Genomic DNA, 14,777 nt, shown 5'->3' on the forward strand with positions numbered 1-14,777 from the left:
GACCGTTGTTAATGAACAAACACTCTATAGTGATTGATTGCTCTCAGAATATAAAGCTATTTAACACTTCTTTTAACAAAAGCATATCACTTTCAGCGCCTTTTTAAACACCCTTTTAGGCAGGGTGTTTAACTGTACTTGTACTGTACTAAATGCTTTTATTGTATTGACTATACTTGTACTGTTCTCCACTTTTGTCTAATAAAATATGCAAACAATCAAAAACAGAAAACACATTTTCAGTTGGGTTGCCAATTTCATCCAGTTAGTTTTGCCTGCAAGCTTTATAGAGTTCTACTTCCAATTTTGCAAGCCATTTTTTGTTTATGGTTTCATCCAATTTCACTTGTTTTTCCTATAGGCAAATTAGTTTACAAAAGAGCAGGAGAGACATGGAGACCGTTGTTAATGAACAAACACTCTATAGTGATTGATTGCTCTCAGAATATAAAGCTATTTAACACTTCTTTTAACAAAAGCATATCACTTTCAGCGCCTTTGAGGATACAGACAGCTTTGTGTGCATTATATGAGCTGGCTACCTGTTAGCACTGTACTGTATTTCTCCCAATATGCCAGTCTTTACTGAGAGGACCTGTTTCATATACACAGGCCATGCATAAACTTCTCACTGCTTCTCAGTGCACACACACGTACACACACCCACACACACACAACCACCTGCTTCATGAGGCGTAAATGGACTTTAAAAGGCTTAACCAGAGGGATTAGCGTCCCCGCGTGCTCACATTTGTGTGTAAGGAGTCAAACATTAGTGGGTCACAGTCAAACACACCGGGACCTTCTGCCACTACTGACACAGATTAAACAGTAGGAGGAGTGACAACAACAGAGAAACCTCTACAGCATGCCGGAAGGACGGGACTGAAACTCAATCTCACTTCAAAGAAACATGCTTCTCAATTGTTTAAGGAAAAACAAGCCCAAAGTCACATACAATAAGCAGACATGGCAATACTGATTGCTGCCCAAACTCCTGGATATGTCAGTGATGCAGAGTTTAACCCTATTGTCCCTATTCTGGGCATGCCATAATAGGCAAACATTCTGCGAAAATAGGCAAACGTGCTGTGAAAATGGGAGAACATTCAGTCAAACTAGGCGAACATTCTGCAGAAAAAAGCAAACAGCGGAAAAAGCTGAATATCTTCTGAAATCTTCAAGTTCACAGAGTGTGGTGCAACATGTGCTTATAGAATAGGCAAGATGGGGGTGGGGTGGGAAACAAGGGGGGGGGGGGGGGCTTAGAAGGCAAACAGACGCACAGAATATGCTCGGTGGGGCGGCGGGCGGAGGGGCAGAGGTAAAGAAAAGGCACTAAACGGGAGGTGAGACACACAAGGAGTTATAGTAAGTATCATGAGAGAAGGTGGGGGGCTAGAGGGTTTAGCGAAGGGTGACAGAGTGCAGTTTGACTTAGATGTAAATCTCAATGTTAAACAGTGGCTCTAGACCAGTGCTTCCCAAACTTTTTATCCCGTGACCCAAAAGAGAAACTAGACGTTTGCCCGGGACCCAAACTAGTGAAAATAGCAGATCTACAAGCGCACAATGCGTCGTGCCATGTTGTGAGCTTTTACTTCTTGAACATTTGAGTTCTAATTTATGGAATTTCTTAGATTTCTCTTTGATTTCTTCATGAAATTACTGAAAGAAATAATTTTTTGGAAATGTTTTTTGAAAATGTTTCGAAATAAATAATGATTAAAAAACAAAAACTGTGCTCTAGTCTGGACTATAGCTGCTTCCTCACAAATCTATGATCGCTCTATGCAACAGAAAGAGATATAGCAGACCATAAAACATGCAGATGGCATCTACTAACTACTTCTGTCCTGTAAACTCTAGCTAGCAGCCTTCAGCCTGGCTGAAGCAGAAATGAACAGGGTGCGGAAGAAGTGTTCAGGGATTACAGCCTGGTATAATACAGATACAAATGCACACCAAAAAGTTAGGCATGGAGAGGGTGGTGAGGATAAACATGCAGAGAGAGAGAGAGAGAGAGTGATTAGAGTAAAAAAAAGTAATTAGATGGAAAAGCAGATTGAATTCTAGGGAGTATAGGTCAAGGTTGGGACACCTACTGTACAGCCAGTGGCAGCAGCGTGAGAATCTGTAGTACCTCTCCACCTCCTCCAGAGAGATCCTCATGAAGCCTCCTCTCTGCTCCATCGGCTTTAAAATCACCTCCAATGCTCTCCCTGCCTTCTCCTCTTTGCCCTCCATATTACCCCCATCCATCATTACGCCTCCACCCGGTTCACTTTCTCCATCGCTCACTGACCTAGATGCAGCCACTTCTCCCTCCACCGGACAGCCTCCTTTACCTGCTTTCCCCACACTCTCTGTTTCTGCCTCGCTACTGGATAGAGGATGTGAGAGCCATTTAGTCCTAACAAGCCAGTTCATCTCCTCCTCTGGCTGTTCATCCGAGTCCACCTGTCCAGCCAGGCTCAGCACAGAGTCGCCCTCCACGCAAAAGCCAGAGTCTAGCTCAACCTCAGAGGTGTCCTCTGCGAAGAAGAAGCCAGAGTCTGCCGTCTCATCCTCTCGTCCCATCCCGCTGTCCCAGTAGGTCGCTTCTCTACCCCACTGCAGTCGCCCTGTTCCCCCTACGCTCCTCTGCCGTGAGCCGTGTTCCATGCAGCACTGTCTGCGTTATCGTGGGAACGATTTGACTATCATTCTGATGGTGACATCAAACATGCTCCCTGTGCCTTGTTTGCTCTCAGTCTGACTGTTGTGTTCTATAGCCTGCAGGATGTCACTCAGAGACTGCGTGGACTTCCTCTTTCAACCTCAGGTTACCTGCCCCATACAAAAGCTACAGTGTAGTTTGCGACCCCACCCTCCCTTGCCAAACCAACTAACCTTATCCTCCCACTATGGGGCAATTACTTGATCCCTCCCACATCAATAGTATTTTCCCCGGCTCACTAACATGGAACTGAGCCTGAATATGACCCAGGTGTTATGTCAAACACAGGAGGAAAAAAAGGCAATGTTAATTTAACTCTGACTGAGAGCGTAACTCTTATTCTATCCTCTCACATGATCCTCTGCAGTACTACTTTTAACAACTCTTTACTGTACTTTTTTCCCTCTTCACCAAATCTCTTCAGCAAAAATAACCAATCTATAAGCTCACAACGTGCCACACTGTGGTGTATTGTGAGGTTGTAGATCAGATATTACCTCCAGAATAGGGATGCTGGTTTCCTGGTGATGTTCATTTACCTAGACCAACAGAGAGTCTGGACTCCCAGTCTGTCTTATCTCAGGAGATCTGGACTGACAGACAGTACAAAGCCTCTATTCTGACAGGCCCATTCAAACCACTGTCTCCATTCCCATTTAACCATTCATGGACTGCTTCTATTCAAAGCCTCTATTCTTGTTTACACCGCTCAAAGCCCCTCATTATTTAAAAAACTCTCTCAAAGACTTAATTCTAATCCGACCTCTCAAAGAAAGACACTGTTTCTGAATGGAACATGGCTATTTGGAGTCCTTTTGCACGGGTTTTCTTAAAGATGTCATTCAGTGTAAGCTTGCTCACACTATTGCTATTCTATCTCTGTCTATTCAGATCTGCCTTTATCTGCTCATAGGGACTTGGTGGCAGTAAAACAGTCTAAAAGGCTATATAAGCTAAGTGAGTGTATTCATGCATGTGTGCAACTGTGCATGCATGGGTATTTGTGTGTTTGTTATGTGTAAAATGTGTGTTTGCTACTTTGCTCCATAGCAAGGGCATGCATGAGGTTATCAGTGTCATAAACCCTGAGAGAGTCACTGGCTCAAGAGAGGGACTGAGAGAGTGGGTTGGGAAAAAAAAGCACAGCTCATTATTTAACCCCAAGTCTAGAGACGCAACACATATAGAGATGTTTTACCAAGGGAGATGGTAAAAGTGGTAACAGGTCAGGTGGGAACTAGGGCATCTGGGCACCTCGATGTAAAATTGTCTATTTTGTCCAAAAAGTTTAAAAATATACAGTATATTTGAAAAATGGTCTTAAGTAAAAATAAGTATACATGATCATTACATCCTTAAACATTCAATAATTAAGGTCTAATATTTCTGCAATTGCTGCAAATTGTCAAAAGTCTGATAATGATGTACCGTTCATGTTCACTTCATATATACTTTACATTAATTAAGACAATTTTTCAAATATATATATATATATATATATATATATATATATATTTCTTTTACATTTTAGACAAAATATCCAATTGTACATCGAGGTGCCCAAATGTCCCTAGCTGTGAGTCATGACACTTTTAGATTGAAATTTTGGATTTTTTGAAAACTACACATCCACTATATAACTGCCAATACCAATGTTTTCAAAAGAGTCTAATAATGGCCACTATATGAGCCAAACCGATCTATCGAACGGGTTCTACAGGCAGCACTCAATAGCCTGTACTGTACTGAAAGCATCTTTCTTTCTTTCTTATACAGTATTCTACAAAGAGGAAATGAAAAAAGGGGTGAAACATGCAGACAAATGTGGCCTTGGAGGGTAAAACTTATGTTATTGGCATGCTAACAGCTGGAGGTTAGACAGACTGGCTGACAGGTTGACAGATGGAGAGTGGGGAGGTGTTTAGCCATGTCAGATGGCTAAACGACGTCACGTCTCCTACACACACAGTGTCACATGTACAAATAGTTGAATCAGCAATCATGGAGATGATGGAGCAATCATGTCTGCAGGTTTATTGCAGGGATGACGTTTTGACAAGCGTCCTCCTCAGAGAGGCTTGTTGAAACGTCAGTCAGTCCCTCCTGCAAATAACATGCACACTTAACCCATTAAAACCTGGGGCCGATCCTACACATACTGTACCTTCTAAATCAATAGTTCTTTCAAGATTTAAAAAAAAAAAATAGCAGATGTACAAGCTCGCAGATTAAACCCTATAAACTTCCCCTCCTTTTTCCCCCCTCTACAACAAATCTTTCTGTGAAATTAGCCGATAAACAAGCTCACAAAGTGACGCGTTGTGAGCTTGTAGGTTTGTCATTTGTGCTTGTACTGTGGATCTGCTTGTTTTCACTTGGCAGAAGCATGTTGGACTTCACGTTCGGGACTTAAATAGTTGAATCACTCTTTGACTAGCCCAGACTCCTAGATACATATGTAGCAGAGTAACTTACTGCCTCAGCCTGATGGTGTCAAAACTCTAGAATCTCCCCCAGTCCATTAAGATATCCCTCTGGTCTAATGGTTGAGATGTGGGACTTCCATGCGGGAGACCAGAGTTTGAATCCGGGGCGTTACACACAGAACAGGTCATTATTTTCATAAAGGCTCTCATTGTTTTTTGACATACAGTACTACATCATTATTTAAACAAAGCTTCTCATTACTGTGAGATGGCTAAGGGTCGTCCATACCAAGCACTATAAATATAACTGCAGTGTTCACCACTGCTGTTGATATAGCTTTACAAGTAAAAGTCCTTACTTAAGACAAAGTACAAAAGTATTAGATACAAAGTAGAGGTTTTAGAAAAACTTTCCAAAATAGACGATCTACAAGCACACAGTGCATCGCGATGCAATGCGTTGTATTGTGAGCTTGTAGATCGTCTATTTTCGAATAGACAATGTATAAAAAGGGGCTTAATTGGTTAATGTTTGTTTTGTAATAATAATCAAAATCCATAATCCTTTAAGCAGTAGAGTAGCAGTTTTGAAAGTGTTGAACGTTTTAAAATTACTAGTAAAGTAAAAGTACCACAAGATTGTACTTTATAAATATCTTTGAGTTAAAAAACTCAAGTACTGTTCTTGTTACAGTGCTTGGTTTGGCAGCCCTGAAGTCATACTTTTGAGATGGTTTTTCATTATTCTGAGATACTTTGTCATTATTTTGAGAAGGTTTCTCATTATAAAGATTTAGGATAAAAAAAAAAAAAAATGTATACAAAAGTTTATGACATGAATGGGTTTCCATACTGATGGACCTTTAAATCAGCAAGAGGCTGATCTTCTCCAGCATGTATTCATATTATGTCTAATGGCTTTAGCAGAGCCAGGGAGAGACATGAAGCACTTTCACTGCTGCCCTTTGCATTCACTGGAGACTTAAAAGTCACAGACACAAAACCACATGTGGAACAGAAACACGTGTCTGCACACAGGCATATACATTAACTGCTGGCAAGACCTATGATAGCTTGAAATATGCAGTGACATTTCTCCAGGGACAGAACAATGAACGACGACCTTGGTGGAGAAATAGGCTAGCGCTCACACACAAACCAGAGTCGTGTCCAGAGCAAGGCTGCAGATATTTAAAGCAACAACAAGGTTATCCTCCTACAGTACACACACACACACACACAAGCAAATGACGCACGAATGCAGGCGCACGCACTGCGCACACACAGACACAAGGCAAAAAAACGATAATCACAAACACAAAGGAACAGTTGACTCACGCTGTTTTAGTGGCACCAGTGGCATCACTGCCGCAATATCACACCTAGCAGTGCTCCTCCGGAGCTTTCTCAGCATGTTTGTCTCCCTCACCGGTAGTTGTCCCCTGGGAAACCTGTGCTATAGCTTGCATCAAAAATGGCTCTGAAAAGGCTAACGCTATAACTTTTCCACAACTCAAAAGATCAGTTTATCAGCAGTTTCTATTACTCCTCAGTCTGTACCAATCCAAGTGTTGCAGTTTTGATCTATCCTGAGAAGATAAGTGGCCACGAGAAGAGGCTTGATGCAGCTGTTCAGAGATCCCTGTGATGGAAACTCTGACTAGACTCAACTGATGTGACTACCGTTTTCAGTGGCTGTTGCATCTGAGTTTCCTGACACACATGGACATTTGGACAGACACGCACACATGGACACACACACACACACATTGGGAGCAGGGGAACCCCACAGGAAACCCTGTGTTTGGTGCTCTGGGCAAACTGCCCTAAAGAATTCCAGCCAGAACTTCAATCGGAAAACGCACGCACGCACTCATGCTCTCACACACACACACACACACACACACACACACACACACACACACACACACACACACACACACACACACACACACACACACACACACACACACACACACACACACACACACACACACACACACACACACACACACACACACACACACACACAAATGTAAAAATGATGCATATGTAAGCACAAGCATACACACGCGCGTACGCTTGCTCACATACACTCGAACACACAAACTCTTAACAGTGCAGTAATAGTGTATGGGTTTCTCTCCATCAGCCTCACCATCCCAGTCTCTCCAGGAGCTCTTGCGGCTGCCAGGGCTGAAAGGGAATGGAGAAGCCAGTCCAGAGAGGTCCAGGTTCTGGATCAGCTGACTGAGCCGGTTCATGATCCGGTACGGTACCTCGCCCGGATCGCCCGCATCCCGCAGAAACTCATGCACAGACATGAGGGCCCGCTACTAGTGTCACACACTCAGACGAACCCTGTCATCCAGAACCAACGACCTCCCGCGCAGGGGCTGCTCCGCTCCAACACACAAACTAATAGACTTCCAGGGTGCTGCATCCACTTGGAGGTCTAAGAGAGATGGGCATGATGAGAAAAATCCTCTTCTTCTTGTAGCTTTGCAGGGACGCGCCGGGTCTGAAAAGACCAATCCTCCCTCTCACACACTGGACGAGTCCGATTTCCAGAGTATATCCAAATCAGAGACATGGGGGGGAAGACAAAGCAATCTGGTCCAGATCCCTGGCCTGCAGAACTGAACAGAGCTGAGTCACTCTCTCCCCAACCTCAGTGACAACACGCTGTTCTCACTGGAGGTGGCACACAGTTCTGCACACACACACCTCATCCAGACTGCACTGCCGTATAGCTCAGAGCAGCATCCTCTACCAAGTGAGGGAGTGGTGAGGAGGGGAGGAGGGGGAATAAAGGGGGCAGCCGTTGGAGCACAAATCCCCTTCTGCTGCTCGGGCTAATTATACCGACCGCTCCATCTCCACCTCCTGGACTAATCTTTTTTCTCTGCCTTTCCCCTCTTTACACATCTCCATGCGTCTCACACTCTTTTACACCACGGCACACAGGGGGGGAAAGCAAAGGCAAAGCCAAAGTCAAGGAATTAATAACAATTGTAGCGTTAGCGTGGTGCTTACAGAGTTGTGACTGCTCAATGTATGTCAGCAGCACAGCAGAGGCAGGCAAAGAGGATTCAAGTTCATAGAAATAGTCTAAGATAAGGGGGTGGCTTGCTGCCAGTGTGTGTGTGTGTGTGTGTGTGTGTGTGTGTGTGTGTGTGTGTGTGTGTGTGTGTGTGTGTGTGTGTGTGTGTGTGTGTGTGTGTGTGTGTGTGTGTGTGTGTGTGTGTGTGTGTGTGCATGCAGAGGAATAGTGGTTTGTTTGTGTAGCGAAAGCTGGCATGCAATAGCTTCCTGCTTTTGTTGCACAGGGTAAGAATAGAGATGAGGGAGGAGGCACACTCTCTCTCTCACATACTGATGAGGCGACTGCAGAGGCGGAGGAGAGACGACACCTTAGCTCTCTCTCTCTCTCTCTTTTCTAGTCCCTTTCATCACTCGTTAATCATGGGAGCGTGACTCCCATTGTGAGCTGCACCTCCTGTAAAAGTCATAGACCTTTGGTGCTCAGCTCCCACTCTCACTCGACACACTTTAAATCTCTCTCTCACACACACACACACACGCACAATTACACTTAATACATGTGTGTGCATTCTTGCAGACATGTGCACCTCTCTTGCCTTCAACCTTTCCACGCTTTTAAATTGAGGAGTCTCAGGTGTGCGCGCTCACCTCCAGCTATACTGCAGGGCACATATATCTGACACAGACAGCAGACAGTCTCTCCTACGGGGAGCTAAAGCTGGTCTGCCATGAGCGGTCCAGCAAACTCGGCGTCTGAGAATAAATACAGATTGCTAAAATAGCTGGGAACTGCGCAAAACCGCAAGACAGTCATACGGTGTAGCATGAACATTGCTGCAGTTCATAACTTTTCTATAGAGAACAATTAAGACCATAGAGAGAGACACGGCAAAGCAAAAAGAAATCCCAAGCAATAAACCTTGTAGTGATATTGATATTGGCTTCTATGGTATAATGTTTACTATTCTCCTGTGGAAATACGTAAATGAGTAGAGGTCAAATCTTCGTATTACCAGGAAAGTCAGGCCGGGGAGATTCCAGGAATCATTTTTCACGTTGCTCTAAAATGGCTTTTGCCTTGTAAGTATAATACAAGACCTCTTTAGCAATATGTGTAGGAGCATATTTGTGTGGAACTATACTTTGTGAATACATTATGAGCCGCAAACCTGAAACATAAATGAAATGGCCGTTCGAATGCAGCATACAGCCAGGCAGCCATCTGGCCACACGTCACGAGCACTGTGGTTGTCTGTGACCCACTGGCTGAAGACTAATAGCTACGACCTGCTAGATCCATCTGGCCATACACCTGCTTCTTCTATGTGGGTTGAGCCCTGGGTCACGTCAGCTCTCACCTGCTCAGGTGAATGCACTCCACCATATGCCACAAATCTGGATAAACATTTCCCTTCAAACCTCCTTCCTCAACATACCTCAACCTACTCCTTTGAGGTATGTTGGCACTTATTAGTAATTGTTAATACTTTTAGTGCCTTCATTTTTGTAATCGTCCAGTGTGCCTCCCATTCACTGTGCTTTATTTTGAAGAGCCCCGGAAGCCATGATCGTGTCCATGTTGTGGAAATTCACTAAACCCCGGATGTTGACCAGATTGTTTTAGTTCGGGAATGGCACTTAACATATTTTAATATCCCATTTTGGCCATCAATACAAATTCCTGAACTTTACATTAAGTATTGCACACCAATACTGTACATGTATTGTGAGGTGCAGATGTCATGATAAATAACACGAGAAGAAAGATAAGTCAGATTCTCAATGACTACTCCAAACCCTGAACTCTGGAGATCATGAAGAAAACAGGACCTTTAACTCAGCAGTCTGCGTTCATGCTGATACTGTATATGCACATGTTCAAGCTAACACACACACACGCACACACACACACACACGCACACATGCACACACACACACACAGTACAAGAGTACAGAAAAGACACAACACCCCTTTTAATATCCCTTTTGTAAGCATGCCCTAAAGACCAAACATTACTAACTAGTGCCAACTGAAAACGCCTAGCGTAGTTATTCTCTGTTCTAGATGTGTCACTGTGAATCGACTGGAAGTAGGTCAATTGGCCTATAAAGCAAAGCAAGGAGATGCTCTCTGTTCATTACATGATGACTGATTTGATGGATTTCTTCTTCACTTAAGTTCTGATTGCTGTAAGGCTGGATAGCTATTCTGCCTGGTCCTACTGTAGCTAACAGGTTCTCGGACACAGTGGGAATCATTTTGGAGATCACAAACACTGACTTAAGTTCAGTCCAGGGACATGGCTATGTACAGTAAGGGTTACAGACTTGTAAGGGTCAATTTCTTACCTATCTATAATTTACCTGGGGACCCCCTGGAACCCCCCCAAGCACTCCTGGTGGCCTGGACCACACATCGAGAACCAGTGAGATACAAAATGTGCGTTACTTTCTACCACTTTTAGTAGTTAACTGTGTTTTCTTTCATTTATATGGTAGAAGTGGTAGAAAAGCAATTTACCATTCGAGGGTAGTGGGTTGTTGGCTGATTTACCAATGTTTCAGGGTTGTTTGGCACTCGGCTTCACCTCGTGCTACAACCCTGAAACAGTGGTAAATCAGCAACAACCCACTCCCTCTCATGGTAAATGGCTCAAGTCTAGTGGTCTATATGAGGGTCGGACATATGTCTGTGTGCGTACTGTATGTCTGTGTTTACTTTCCAGAGCTAATCTCGCAAACTGCTAAACTGATCAGTGCCAAATGTCTAGTCCACACTCCCAGTAGGACACACAGAAGCACCACATCATGAAAACAAGATGATGCATGAAATTTGTAAATACATAAATCATACATTTCTTTGAAATATTTAATAGGAATCAAAGGGTCTCTGATCTGGGCTGAAACCTTGCCAAATTTGAAGTCATACATGATAGTCATATATGTCACAGAAGACGACTGACATCACAGAGTGACCACAGATCCACATTGGAGCCACACTGTCACCTTGTGGATCCCTAGATCCACCTGATTCAATTTGTGCCTTGGCTCTGTAGCAAGCATCTACAGTATTAACACTGGCTCCCAAACACTGGGTCGGGACCCATTTCTGGGTCGCGGACACAAGTAAATATCCCTTAATATTTTATTTCACACATTTTGTTTTTATATTGTTTAAAACAAAATTACATTTTAAAAGATGCAAAACTGCTATTTTCACATCAAATTTCTCTTTTGTGTCTCGAGCTAGAACGTTTGGGAATGAGTGGTCTACAAGAGGGTCTGTCTGTGTTTCTGGAGCTAATCCGAGATCTGCATGATTGGGATTTTTAAATCACACAAGCACGGCGGAGCATATTTTGTTGCAGACTTTCTTTCGAATGACACTTCCTCTAATGCCCTGCGGAAGTGAACAGCTCTCCAGCTTATGCAGTGCAGCATAATGATGCATTTGCACCCACTGCAGTAGACTACGACCTTAAATCCCTTTCACACTCATTTCACCCCGTCTCTCTGTTTCTTTCTCTTTATTTCCCTTCTCTTCCTGAGTCTCCAGTCTCCTGTGATCAGTATTAAAGTATTAAAGTTCACAATTGCTTTTTTTTTTTTTGTGAGCCATTTGATTTTTAAAACTATATCTTTCTCAAGTGTGAACGGCCAAAGGTAGTGTTCTGTCTCTTCTCCCGGTGACAATCTACATCCACTCAATGAGATTCCCACCAAATCCCATCATGAATGGCACGCCACACCGACCACCAATGCAGTTCTATGTTTAGTTACGACGCAATGCTCTGCAATGCATGTGTATTCATGCAGATTAAAATCATGCTGACAGGACTTCTTTTGAGTTACTTGTTTTCATGGAGTGGCACTGCAGGAGGCTAGCCATCTACTGTATAAGAGGGAGCTAATCTTGCAAAACGCTGGAGCAATCAATTTCTTAAAGATTATATATTTTTTGGATGGGGGGGCTTTTATGCCTTTATTTGATAGGACAGCAGACTGATAGGAAATGGGGGGAGAGATGGTGAGTGACATGCGGCAAAGGTCGTCCGGATGCCTATGTGGTATGCGCCTGGACCAGTAGGCCAGCAGGTGCCCCAGCACCAAATTTCGTATACTTTTTCCCACATACAGACTTCAGCCAGTCACCCTGATGAAGGCAGTGTTGCTGCAACACATAGGTGCTGTATTTATTCTTGCCATCATGCATTAGCCGAAAAACAACAAAAGGCTTTTTCAGTGCCATGGCCTCATCTTTTTTGTAGCAATATCCCCCCCCCCCCCCCCCCCCACACACACACACACACACTCCTTTTGCCATCGCTGGTGTTGTGGAAGGGGGAACAGTGCCTGAAGGCATTGCAGTAGAGCCTGTAAACTGCTCACACACAGCAAGGGTAACTTGGGAAACTTGGGAAGAAGGGTCAAAGGATAGACCATGTCGCTGTTGTCGGGCGAAAACCATTCGTTTTGTATTTGACATTTTAAAAGTAATTTAAAATAGCGAAAATAGCCGATCTACAAGCACACAACGCCTCGCACCGCGAGGCGCTGTGTGCTTGTAGATCGGCTATTTTCGCTAGTTTTGTGCGACAGTCTTGTATGATGAAGCAGGGCTTTAATTTACCAAAAAACATACAAATTGGAAACTTGGAGATGCCCGACAGTGACGATATTCATACTGACAGCATACACACACCTCACTGCTCTCTCTCTCTCTCTTCCTCGCATGGACAGCTGTACATCCTGTATACGGTAGAATGTGTTAATTGAATTAACACGTATGTAAACGTAAATTACATCTGGGAAAACGGCGATACAATGTCAAATCAGTCCTGAACATAAACATTGATGGGCACACCGGGGGAGCAGCAGCTGCAGTCCTTCTAAACGAGGTCAACACCACTAACAAACATGGAAATAAAGATAGCCTACTGTCAAATTATAGTCATATTGTGGGAAGTGTGTCTGTCTTGTGTGTGTGTGTGTATTCAGGCCTGAGAGTACTTGTCTGCAGGCACTGAGTGGATAAAGAGAGAGCTCTATAAGTGGATGAAGGCGGACGGAAAGCCATCCATTAGAAATCATATTAGTGGGATTAGATTAATAGGAGGAAGAGAGAAACACTGGCCATCTATTAGAGATCATAAATCCTGGGACTGTGGTAAGATTGCCAGGATATCTCTTCCACGCTATTGTATTGAAGCTCACAACGCTTCAATGTATTGTGAGTTTGTAGATCAGTTATTTTAGATGTGTTTTACGATTCTCATACTGCAGCTGCCAGTGGCATGTTCAGAAGTGCAGCTCTGGTCAAAACACACCATATCGAACCTAACAGACCAATAGTCTCTAAGAGGTGATGTCATTTCTGTGTGAAAACATTAGGTAAGCTGCCCAGATAGATGTGAACCATATCTAGGTCACTCCGTCTCCAATTTCTGCTTTCATGACCCCAACACCCCATCAGATATACATCTCAAATATTGTAAATTATATGGCAAGCTAAATGTGTTCACCCTACCTGAGAAATATCTATATGGAACTATAACGTTCACTACAATGTTGTATTTATTTTCCCCATGAGATGAAACGGTATACTGTAGGTCGACATTCGACAATCTAATGTTTCAGAATGGAAGCATACTGTAATACGAACAGATTTTTTCCCCTTTTTTTTCTCTCCAGCAAAAACAAACTGTGTCATGCAAACATATACTCTAGCTTAAGGGAGAAATGCTGTGCACGGCAGCACCATTAAAACATGGTGTCGTGTTATTTCAGTGACTCATCCCCTGGGTTTTTGTGTCATGTCACCACAAAGCGATGTGTTGACATTCAATCGTTCCAGAATGCAGGCCATCCCAACGTACATTCATTGACCATGTCCTTAATTCTCATTTGCATGTATAACATGCTGTGATCACTGCGATGTGATATAAATGAAGGTGAGCATGTTGTCGGCACCTACCTATGCTTTGGGCGACTGTCTTCAGTCGGTCCAGCAGCTCACCCAGAGCCATCTCCTCCGTCTTCATCCACAGGATCATCCTCCACAGGGACAGTGGAAACCCAGCTGTCCAGCCAACAGACACTGTCGCGGGGAGAAGAGACAGCTTGCCCGCTTGCCCGAACGCTGCTACGGCTGGTGAGGAGGGACTGCCACAGTCGCAAGCCCGGGCAGAGAAGAGGTCAACTAGCCCTGGAGAAGGGTAGCGAGCCTATACGATGTGGATGCAGCGACTGGGGAGTGGGAGACAGGAGGTGCCTATAGCTGCCTCTCGCTGCAGATGGTGCTGGAGGGAAGAGAAGCGAAGAGAGGGGAGGGGGTGTGGCTGCGTGATGCCCAGATGCTGATGAGAGATGGATGCCTCGGTGAGGAGAGAGGACGATGCAGAGGTCGGCGGAGCGGTGGATGCTGAGGCCGTTATGGTGGTCGACAGTCTCCGCTGCTGTGGCGTCTCCTCCGCCGAGGGATGTTAAGGCAGGGGATGCTGGAGATGGAGAGAGGGGGAGGAGTGAGGGTAGAGGGAAACGGACTGCCACACAGCAGACGCACAGCTTGCTCACGTTAACACATAAAC

This window comes from Nannobrachium achirus (assembly GCF_963921795.1).
Source record: "Nannobrachium achirus genome assembly, chromosome: 22".
NCBI lineage: Eukaryota > Metazoa > Chordata > Actinopteri > Myctophiformes > Myctophidae > Nannobrachium > Nannobrachium achirus.